The sequence below is a fragment of the Antechinus flavipes genome, chromosome 1, assembly GCF_016432865.1.
Source record: "Antechinus flavipes isolate AdamAnt ecotype Samford, QLD, Australia chromosome 1, AdamAnt_v2, whole genome shotgun sequence".
NCBI lineage: Eukaryota > Metazoa > Chordata > Mammalia > Dasyuromorphia > Dasyuridae > Antechinus > Antechinus flavipes.
In genome coordinates, this window is record NC_067398.1 from 357,826,145 (window position 1) to 357,838,424 (window position 12,280).

General features: G+C 36.9%; 1 protein-coding gene across 3 annotated transcripts in view; it reads right to left on the reverse strand.

Annotated features, from left to right (window-relative positions):
* MAPK4 (mitogen-activated protein kinase 4) overlaps nucleotides 1–12,280 on the reverse strand; it is a 209,718-nt gene that overhangs the window by 78,765 nt on the left and 118,673 nt on the right. Inside the window, exon 1 of one of the 3 annotated variants that reach the window (XM_051969622.1) lies at nucleotides 5,684–5,723. The exons of the other annotated variants lie outside the window; for them this stretch is intronic. The gene's annotated coding sequence lies outside the window, so the exon portion shown is untranslated. Of the gene's footprint in view, nucleotides 1–5,683; nucleotides 5,724–12,280 lie in introns of those variants that run through there. 3 annotated transcript variants of the gene reach the window in all.

Sequence of the window (12,280 nt, forward strand, 5' to 3'; positions counted from 1 at the left end):
AAAAGCAAATGATTCTAGTAGCCTTACATTTGGTAAACCCAAAGATCCTGGCGACTGATTATGTGATCCAAAACCGCTGGGAAAAATGAACTGCAGTTCAGAAAAAAATGTCACCTTACCCCTTATACTAAGATAAGCTCCAAACAGATACATGACTTAGATATAAAAGTTCACATCATAAACAAATTAGATAAAGATAGAAATAAATTACATTAGATACAAAAGTTCACATCATAAACAAATTAGATAAAGATAGAAAAAAAATTAGCTATGGGATAAAAAAGTTCATCACCAAATAAGGGAGAAAAAAGATCAGAGAAGATTGCAGAAAATTAAAAAGCTTTTGCACAAACAATATTGGGAGGAGGGGAGATCTTTGCAATGGGTTTTTGTAATAAAAATCTAATTTCCAAGATATATTATAAACTAATTCAAGTGTTTAAGAATAAGAGCCATTTTCCAATTGATAAATTGCCTAAGAATAGAAATAGGAAATTCTCAAGAGAAGAAATTCAAGCTATCTAATAGCCTTTTGATGGCTATCCCTATCACTACTAGTTAAATAAATATAAATTAAAATAATTGTGAGTTTCTACTCTCCCCACCCCCCATTAGACTGGCAAAGATGACAAAAAAGAGAAAGTGATAAATGCTGGAGGGACTGTGGGGAAACAGGCACTCTGAGGCAGCATAGGCCTAAGAATGGAAAGCAATTTAGAATTACAAATAAAAAGCTACTAAACAGGGCAAGTCATTTAACTTAGCTATGCCACTGCTAGACCAATACTCAAAAGAGATCAAAAAGGAGGAAAAATTGCTTTACATATAAAAATTTATACAGCAATTTTCTTATGGTGGCAAAATATCAAACAAAACTAGAAATTAAGGAATACCCATCAATTAAAAATATAATAAATAATATGATAAACTGTGATATGTGAATATGATAGAACACTACTATGCTTTTAAGAAATGAGAAAATAGGTGACTTTAAGGAAATAAGGAAAGACTGCTATAAACTAAGAATGAGATGAGCAGGACCAGAACAATTTGTGCTATAACATCACTACCTGAATGACTTTTATAAATTGACCAAGAATGAAATCAGCAGTACCAGGGGAACAATTTATACAATAGCAACAACACTATAAGGAGAAACAGCTTGAAAATCTGTAAAGACTGTGATCCACACAATGGTCATCCATGCAGAGGACCAATGATAAAAAAAAAAAATCATAAAAACTTATCTACCTCTAATAGAGGTAATAAATTTGGGATGCAGAATGACATAATTTTTTTTTTTTTGCAACCAATGAGGGAATTTTTTTTTTTGATGATGCATATTTATTTTAGAAAACTCTCTCTGCCTCTGTCTCTCCCTCCCTCTTTCTCTCATTCTCTCTGTTTCTCCCTATCTCTCATCTATAGAATAAGGGTCAAAATGCCAGCATCACCTACTTTAAAGAGTTGTCCTGAGGAAAACAATTTCTAAAAGAAAATGTGTAGCATTTTCTTTGTATTATCAGGACTTATAAGACCCAGGGCCTGGCATAAAATAGGCACTTAATAAACATTGATTCTACTTAGTGACTAAACCCAATCCTGTAAACATTTATTAAATGTCTACTATTTGCCCATACTGGGCTAAGCTCTAGGAATAAAAAAAAAAGTCAGTTCTTCCCTTCAAGAAGTTTACTGGGGAATGGGGAGGAGGGAGACTACAGACGGATGGAGGCAAGAAAATAGTGGTGGCAGGGAAGACTAGAAAGTTTGGGAAGGGGACATTTTGTTCTTTGGAATTAAAATCAGGCAAACAGAAGATGCAGAGTAGAATGAGACAAAAAGTTCAGTTTTTGATCTTTATAATGGAAGACCTTGGGGAGAATTTGGTATTCCACCTTTCAATCCTCCAATTAGAGGGGAGAGGAAGCTCAGGGAGGTCACATCAGTCAAGAGTTGAGTTAGTAGCCTAGTAGTAAATTTAGAGTTAAGAGGTAAGATTAGAGTTGAATTAGAGAAAAGATGAGGTTAACCTAAGGAACTAGACAGAGCAGCATAGTGGATCATGAGTGTGAGCTCAAATATATTAAGTAACTACATTTCATGGGGTATGTTTTGATAAGTGGTTTATCTGAATTTATGGAGTCATAAGTTGTATTACAATAATATGTTCTCAGAATTTCACAAAGCTCAAAAACATAGTGTGAGGAAGGGGTGAAAGAGATTCCATGTATAAAGAAAAGATCAGAGACAGACACAATGAAGGGAGGATTCAAAGGGGGTTACCTAGCTGAAATAGGTGGCCATCATTCGGTAGAAGAGGGAGGTTGTTTTGCCTATAGTAGGGGGAAACTGATTCTTGCCTGATTTTAAAAAAGCCTATGATTCAGTTCAAGAAATATTAATTATGTACCTACTATGTGCAGAACACTGATGGATGGGCACCAAGGGAGATACAAAATTCAGATAAGACAAAAATTTTGCTCTCAAGGAGATTACTGTCTAATGAGGAGAAAAAGTTTACATATAGGCAATACAATATTATTTGATGAATTGCACAAAAAGGGGAAGAATTAAGTGGTATGGGATAGGGGGAAAGGTGAGGGGGAGGTTATTACAGACAGGAAACACTGATACATTTCACATAATATTTGACTTCCTCTCATTGATTTGATTCTCACCAAGTCACAATGGCCCATTCTCAGCCAATGAAAATGCGTGGCTAGTTCCCATTATTCCCAAGGAGGTCAATCATTCACAGGGGTTGTACACAAAGGCTAAATAAGAATTCTTTTCAGTACAGGAAGAAAAAAAGCCTTTTTCTCTCTGTTAGATTTCTGGTTTTCCAGATGGTAAAAGAATGATATTATGAACAAGTGACAGCTCAACTGTAGAGGTGACCCAGAGGATCTATCACCTAAGGCTGGCTGAACTCTTAAACTGGAAGACCAGGTAGAAAAAGTGATGAACAAGGAGTCAGGAGACCTAGGTTCTCATTTCAGCTCTGCCCCAAACCAGCTGGGTGACCTGGGTAAGATCATGTCATCTCTGTAAAATGGCACTAATCATGCCTGTCCTATTAATGCATAGGAATGTTACAATAACAATATGAGATCGCTTATGTGAAAGCACTTTGAAGATTTAAGTATTAGCAGGCAATGTGAGAAGGGGGATAGAGCACAAGATTTGGAGTCACAAAACTCAACTTCTTTCCTGCCTCAGACACTGACCAGCAGTGAACCAGTCTTCTGGTTCTTCAGTTTCTGGTCTTCAGTTTCCTCATCTGTAAATTGGGGGAATGATCACTGAAGGTCATTGAAAACCATTAAGTTCCCTTCTAGCTCTAAGTCTATGAGTTTCTTTAAGTGTGAGAATAACTAATTATTATTAAATAATGAAAATTTTATTAGTAGTAAATATTTCTATGTGTATTTGTTAGAAGACTTTCTTTTTTCCAAAGGGAGAAGCAGGAAAAAGTAAAAAATATATAAGAAATTAAAAAAAAAAAAGATTTACAAAGAACTGTTGAGTCCATTATCTCATTTGATTGTCACAATCAATCAAGAAATATTAATCACTTACTCTGTGCCAGGAACTATGGGGAGTACAAAGTATTCAACTGCAAAGAATGAAATAATCTTTCTATTCAACAAGCTAAATGACCTTGTGGTGTCTCTCCTTACAAATGAGGAAACGGGAATGAAAAAAATTAAGTGACATCCAAAGTCGCACAGTTAGTAAATGGAACTCCTCAGCCATGAACCCATACTCCTTGTTTCCAAGTCTAATGTTTTGGTTTTTTTCCCCCACTCTACATCCACTTCTCTGCTATATTGAGATCACAAAAATCATATCCTCTTTTTAACAGGAAGCATTATTTAATAAAGCCAGGCTGGGCACAGCTTTTCCACCTGGCTCCTGCTATGATAGATGGAAAATAGACATGAGAGAGAGCCAGTTCAAGGAAACTCTGGCTTCTTGAAACTAGGGCAGGGTCTGGTCTTACATGGGGAGAGGGCTTTCTGCTGAAGCCAGCTGCCTTACTGTTGAGGGAGCACATCTCTAGGACAGAATTAGGTGGCTGCTAAGTTGCTACTTGGGGATTTGGGTTTGTCTTGAGAAAAGCATCTTACAGAGATATTATGAGAGCCAGAAAGCTGCAATCTGTGATAAATTCAGAGAAGGAAAAGATGCTTCTGAATACTTCAGGGAAGCAATACACTGGGGGCTAGTGTGGTAATATCAAAGGAATTAAGTTTGATTCCTGGTCTGTTACTACTTCTGTGACATTTTAATCTCTCTGAGCCTCAGTTTCCCTATCTGTAAGATGAGGGCATCAGACCCTTGTAACTGATAATTTAAGCATCCTATGTTACTTTTGAATGATAAAATTTATGATTTCAAAGTCTGTTGTTGGAAGATATCTTCTTCATTAATTGTTATTACTGTAGCAGTAATAAAGTTCCATGCAATTTAACTTTAGTAAAATAGGTCACAGGAAAGGAATCTTAAGAGTTCTGTACATTTTCCTAGCTATTTGTAGGTCAAGTCTATCTTGGCCAACAAAGCTGGGCACAATCCCATTTGGGGACTTTTAAGTAGACTTTCTAGCCTCCATATTCCCTTTTTTACACTTCTTTAAATGCAAAAAGTTCAAATTTCTCTGTAAGTCAGTAGGAAAAATGCCTAGTTGCCTTCTGGGGGAATCTTAATCCTGACTATTGTCCATACACAAACCCTTGACTGTATGTTCCACATTAACCAATGTCTGGGCAGCCAGGCTGATTTAGTGAATAGAGTTCAAATCTGGTCTCAGATACTTACCTAATTATGTGACTGTAGGCAAGTCATTTAACCTCTGTCTCAGTTTCCCATTTTAAAAAAATGGAGATAATAAAAGCATCTGCTTCTCAGCATTGTTGTGAGGATCATATGAGAACTGTTGTAAACCATTTTGCAAACTTTTTAGTACTACATAAATTTTAGTTATTATTATTATCAAACTAGCATGTCAGATAATTAACACCAGGTGAAGAATGGTAGCCTAGGAATGTGACTACCTGAAAGAAGCTATCTGTCAAACATTTACTACATGCAAAATATGTCTAAGTCCTTAGGAAGAGAAAAAGTTTATGTAAGACATGCTCTCTGTCTTCATGAACTTTAGAATCTAGGTGGAGGATATACAGGCTTCCTTCTCTCTGCCCAGCATCCTATCTTCTCGATAATTCACAAGTATGTATTGAACATCTGTTATGTATTTAACACAATGCCAGGCACAGTGTGGGATACACAGAATCACTGATTTAGAGCCAGACAAGTGTGTTAGTGGTCATCTAGTCTAACTCCTTCATTTTAAAGATGAAGAAACTGAGGCAAACAGGGTTAAGTGACTTGTTCAGGATTACACAGCTGGTAAGTATCTGAGGATTTGATCTAGTTCTTTCTGACTCTACTGAGTTACCTAGATATAATAAACACAATTAAAGAACAGTAAAAGATTTCAAAACAGTTACATAATAGAACTTAGAGAATTAATGTATAGCTACCCTAAGTGTTATAGGACTATAGAGAAAGAGAGCAGTATGGACTGGAAGAGTTGAAAAATGCTTCATGGAAGAATTTGGATTCTTCTCTATACTGGCCTATTTGTGTTTCTCACACTCAAGGCTCCAGGTCCTACCTTCACACCATGTCCATCCTGCCTCGAATGTACTTCCTCCTCATTCCTATCTCCTGGGAACCCAGATTTTCTTTATGATGCAATTCAAGCAACCCTTATTGTAAGAAACCTGTCCTGGTCCTCCCAGCTGCTGGATAGTACTTTGTATATGTTTTGTAGATAGAGAGAGAGGGAGAGAGAGATAGAGTCAGAGAGAAAGGGAGAGAGAGACAGAGAAATAAAGAGATAGAGTGAGACAGAAAGACACGGAGAAATGCAGAGAAACAAAAGAGATAGAGACGGAGAGAGGCAGAGACAGAGAGAGAAAGACAGACAAAGAATGTACTTATATGTCATATATATATACACACACACAAACACATATGTATATGTATTTATAGATATATATGTATGTATGTGTTATATATACACAGATACATGCACGTATATATATATTCTGATATATACATGTCTCTGCCATTAGAATGCAAATACCTTGAAAAGTAGGGAATACTTGACTTTTATATTTGTGTTACTGGCACTTAGCACTGTCAGACTGTAGTAGATGCTTAATAAATTCTTATTGATCAATTGGTTCTGGAAGAATGGATAGCATATGAATATCCAGAGAGGAACTGAGAAGGTTTAGGTGGAAGAAAAGTTTCAATATATATGTTAGGTAGAACTATATAATATGAACAAGAGTCTTTAGGTGCTGATTTTTTATGGACATCGAACTTGGGTTTTATGGCAGATATTATAAAAAAATTATTCCCTCTAATCTAGAAGAGCTTAATTTTTTTGTGTGTCCTGAGTGTCTCTGGCAATAGGGTGAAACCTATGGACCACTTCTCAGAATAAAACTGCCCTGGTTTATTATATTTCAACATAATTCATTTTCTCTGTAATGCTTTGTATTTTATTTATGCCTTTGAAAATATTATTTTGTAATGTTCTCTCCAAAATGTGAACTATATTGAAAGATGTAAATTTTTTCCCTTAAATTCACAAACCACCTGGAATTTATCTATAGCCAATGCATTACAGGTTAAGAACTCCTGTCACAGGAGTTTTTATAGGTATCTATCTGCTGCTTCCCCCAGGTACACATGAGTTGGGGATGATAAGGCTTTATTTTTAAACCTCTGGCAAAAATGAATGAAATTTGACAAATCTATGCATTAGGTCCCCCTTGAAAGTGACCTCATCAATTAAATCCATGAGCAGAATTTCACAGAAGAAGTGAACTTTCCCAGTAAGGATAGTGGAAAACTGGAAAGGTACATATGCCTGGAATGGCAAAAGTGAAGGGAAAATTGTCAGAAAGAGAAGCCAAAAGTAGAGAGAGAGCTGGCATCCTAGTCCCCCCACAATTTGGTCCTGCCTACCTACTTTTCACTCATCCACATCAGATCCCTTCTGTTTTAGCAAGGTCAATCTCCTAATTTCTATCTCCCTTTCCCATATGATACTCTTATCCCTCTTCCATTTTTTACAATACTCTAATAATAATCTTATATTGAATTTGACATGACTGACATAGAATCATACACCTCAAAGTGAGAATGGTCTTGGAGACCATGAAGTCCAACCCATATCTGAATAGGAGTTCCTTCCACCACATTTCTGACAGGTGGCTCTATTTCCTGCATTTGAAATCTTGCAAAGATGGGGAAGCTATTGCCTCCTGAAGCAATTCTTTTCACATTTGGATAGCCCTGGTAAGAAGTTTTCTCTTAGAATTTGCTTTGTGACTGAGTATTTGCTGTGTTCATATTTCTTTCTTTTCTTTTCAATGAAGAGATTTAGGAGAGAAAATAGATTTTTTTGTTACATGAAAAATTGAAAAGTACTTGATTAATTTAAAATTTAATTTTTTCCAAATTAACTTTCTTTTTTACATCTTTTTCTACATAATAGCTGTCACATCTCTTTTATTTTTCTTTAGGTTAAATATCTCTAGTTCCTTCACTTGATCTTTATATGGCATAGTCTCCTCTGAAAAGGCTTACTATTGAGAGGATATATTTTTTCCATTACTTCTCTAGGAGCTGCAATGATTTTGTACTAAGCCATATCCGCATTTTTATGTTACTATTTTTCTAATGATGAACAGAATCAAAGTATAAGACAACCAGAGATGTAGCCTGTATTTGTGGGAATAAAGCTGATTGTCCCTAAATAATCAGGCCTTTGGGCTTGGCCTCTTAAAAATCATGTTCTGCAACTGGGAAATAAGTGTTAACTGCTTGCATTTTTGTTTTTCTTCTCAGGTTATTTTTACCTTCTGAATCCAGTTCTTCCTGTGTAACAAGAGAACTGTTAGGTTCTACACACATATATTGTATCTAGGATATACTATAACATATTTAATATGTCTAAGACTGCTTGCCATCTAGGGGAGGGGGTGGAGGGAGGGAAGGGAAAAGTCGGAACAGAAGTGAGTGCAAGGGATAATGTTGTAAAAAACTACCCATGCATATGTACTGTCAATAAAAAGTTATTTTTTAAAAAATCATGTTCTAATTCACTGAGCTAAGTAACCAGGGATTGAGAATCAATTAAAAAGTCATACAAAGACTAGTATAAGTCCTTGCATCCATTGTGCCACAGAAAAATAATTTCTCAATTACCAGAGGCATAGTGGTGAGTAAAAAATTAAAATCGAGTGCCTCTGCCTCTCCTTGCACACTTATCTACCCACATGTTTATGTCACAGGCCTCCTATGAGGAAAGTATTTTGTAAACCTTAAATCATTATAAAAATAAGAGCTATTATCATTCATTGATGTAAAGTCTGTATAAAAAGTTATAAACCTTAACCATCTTTATTATGTCAGAGGTAGAAAGAAACTTGGAAATCAGATTTTGACCACTTTCTCTCCATATTACAAATGAGAGAATTAAGGCACAGAAAAGGGAAATAACCTTACTTAAAATCACATAGTTCTCCTAACTCAGCAGGAATTCTTAACCTTTGAGTTTTTGAAACTGGTTTACTCTATTTTTTTTTATTTTTTTGCTGAGGCAATTGGGTTTAAGTGACTTTCCCAGGGTCACACAGCCAGGAAATGTTAAATATCTGAGATCAAATTTGAACTCAGGTCCTCCTGACTTCAGGGGTGTTGCTCTATCCACTACACCAACTAGCTACCCTGGTTTATTACATTTCAACATAATTCATTTTCTCTGTAATGCTTTGTATTTTATTTATGCCTTTGAAAATATTATTTTGTAATGTTCTCTCCAAAATGTAATGTTTTCTTGTTCGGTTTTCTTGGGGTTCTCTGGGAGCAGCCTTTTTTTCAGTTCAGTAACTACCACAAGTCCAGCCAGGTGTTAAAGTCCAAATTCTTTATTGTCTCCTTCAAAGTCTTGTCTCCTTTCCTGGGGCCTGGTTAGCTTTCTTAGAGGCCTCTCTCTCAACTTGGTTCTGAGAGCTTGAGCTCCTGCCTGCCTTCTCTGACTTCTGAATCCAAAGGTTTATGCTTCAGCCTCCAGCCACCATATAGGTGGATGATGAAATGAATCTTTCTCAACCTCCAAGAGCTTCTAGTTCGCTTGTCTGGCCCTGAGAGCTTCTTCTCTGTGGCTCTCAGTCCCTGTACATATGCTCCACACTGAGTATATATCAATCACTATATCACTAGGAAACCATTATTTGTTGTAGGATTAAATCAATGCTAAACTAGATTTAACCATTGTCTCCTCAATTCCACTTAGTACCTTGTTTCAAGTTCTGGCCCATAACATTCTGAAAAAAATTCCACAGACCTTATTAAAGAGGTCCATGACCCAAAAAAGGTTCAGAACTATTCTCTGAAGCAACAGAGAACTTTGAAGCTTCAGAGAACTTTTTTTTTTGCCTGGAATGGGTCACTTTCAAATCCTCAGTAAGGACTTCTCTCCATTTCCCCTCCCCCCCTCCATTTTCTTTTGAATGGGAGTGCTGATTCTGGCTCAACTATAAATATTCTTTCATAGATAGGACTATTTGGCAGCTCCTTCTCATCAAATAATTAAGAAAATATTATTTGTCATGGGAGAATCACCATGCCTCTGTAGCTATCTGCATTCAAAGTCAAAGCCTTCTTCCTTATTGAAAAACAGCTTTAAAGAGAGGGGAGTTTTCATCTGGTCATTTATTATGTTAGCCACTCTCCTTAGGTTCTCCCAAAAGCCTCGTCTGCATTCTGAATGCTCAGGTGATAACACTCTATAGAGACCCAATAAATATTAATTGATTTGAGTGAGGAAATTTTTGTTTTTAGCTAAACCTCTGGGGAACTAGGAATTCTCCAATTCTGGAACCCAAAGGTGCTGCCTCCCTCTTCTCCTTATAAGAAGTCATGTAAATGTGAATGCTGCTATCTTTAGGACCTGCTGGGTTACTTTTCCTGACTGCTTTATTGAAATAGGCTGATGGCATTCTAATGGACTGAAGAGAAAAGAGGGGAGAGAAAGGAAAAGAGGAGAAATAGGAAGAGATTGGAAAGAAGACTGAAGAGAGAAAAAGAAGAGAAAGTCAAAAAGAGATTTGAGAGAGAAAGGAGCAAGAGGAATTAAGTGAGAGAAAAAGGAGGCAAAAGAAAGGATCAAATGAAGGTAAAGAGAGAAGAAGAGTCATATAAAGAGAGAAAGGAGAAGCAGAAGAAAACAGAAGACATGGCAGGGAAAAGTGAATCAGGGGAAGAGAAAAGAGGAAAGAGAAAGAAACTGAAATGGTGTAGAGGACAGTAGAGAAGGCCTGGGAAGGAGAAGAAGGTGGGGTTGGGGGAGAGGGAGGAGAAATTGTAGAGTATGAGATAAAAAAGAATTTAAAAAGAGACTGTGAAAAGGAAGAAAGGAAAAAGAGAGAAAGAAGGGAGAGGAGAAGGAAACAGAAATAAAGGGATAAAAGAGAGTAGAAGAAATGCTCTTATTTAGGCTTAGCATAACTGGTTTCCAGTTATGTGTGTGTGTGTGTGTTTGTTCTTACACACCAATAAAGCCCATAATTCAGATAATGCTGCTACTGTAACAGCAGCAGCACTGTGAACAAAACAATTCATATCCTTAGTTCTATAAATGAAATCCTAGCAGCAGCCAAGATCTCACTAGTACTCCCAGGTAGAGCAAATCCGGAGACCGGATCTGCTCCCCATCTGTTTATTAGTGTCATCAATGATAATCCTGATCTGGTGTTTCCAAACTCATATTGGAGTTTAATTTGGAGAAAGAATCAGAGGCTGCAAACTATTCATATTCAGTAGATTAAAAAGATTGGACATATATACACCATTCAAATTTACATTTTCTTTCTAATTCACCCTCAGCCCTTCATCAGGATTTAGTTCAGCTTTGAAAACCAGCACAAACTAGGCTCTGCCTCCTTGTAATGACCTAGGCATTTTATTGTTCTGTAGCAACTGGAAAATCACCAGGACTTTGGGGAAGGCTGACCAGTGCAGAAGTAGACAGCCCCAGGGTGCTTTGGGGCTCTCATCTAGTGGCTTGTAAGATACTCTGCTTATTACAGAGATCTGGGAACAATTTTGAAATAGTAGCAACTTTCTGCTGGGCATTTCAACCTGGCTCCAGAAGATTTGCTTAGTGACTTGTCAAGGTTTTAGGAGAATGATGTTGGCTCTACAAATCAGGAGATTTACATTGTAATTAAGTCACTCTCTAGCTGTAAGATTTCAAACGAGTCATATTTCTCTCTAGACTTTAGTTTCCTATAGGAAGTCAGCTCCTTGAGGGCAGGACAACTTCACCTGTGTCTTTATATCTCCAGTGTTGACACATAATACGTTAATCAATGTGAATCTATAGAATGAGAAAATCTCCAAGGTTCTTTCAAATGCCAACATTCTATGATTCACTGATATTCTTGGCCACCTGGTGCCCTACCCTCCTTGATCTCTCCAACTCTCATTCAGAACTAAGTGAAGAACATTCTACATGACATTAGAGAAGATCTGAAGACCTAATAGACTCACAAAATTCTAAAGCTGAAAGGGAACACTCAGTTCAACTCCATCATTTACACTTAAGGAAATTGAAGTCCCAGATTTGCTCAAAGTCCTGAGAGGAAGTGATTTGCTAAAGGTCACATAGCTAGAAAGCTGAAGAATCTGAGCTAGATCTCTGTACAGCTAATTCAATATTCCTTTCATTATATCACCCTATCAAGGAGCAAAGGAAGAAGAGGAAGGAAGGAAGGAAGGATTGAGATAGCAGGACTGTTTCAGGTCAGCATAAGCCTCTCTAGGCTTCTTGACATTTTCTTATTTTGACTAAAACATAAACAAAGAGGTCCTGTGTGGGAAGAAAAGAGTCAATGTGGGAAAGTTTCCAGAAGGGCCTCAGAGAAAAATACTCTTCAGGGAAGGAATAAGAGAGAATGTATCATCTTTGCTTGGTGTTGAGAGCCATTACTGCAAGGAATGGGTTAGAATTCTTCATCATTCTACTGCTAGGGGGAAACCACTTTGGGTGGATTCAGCACAGAATAGATGGAAGAACACAAAGACACCCAATGTTGGCTGAGGATAAAGTTGTGGTGCTTTGCGTAAGGAGCTTTGTGCTGCCAGTTCCTAAATCATTCCTTTTTCCTTTTCCCCACTCATGGAACAG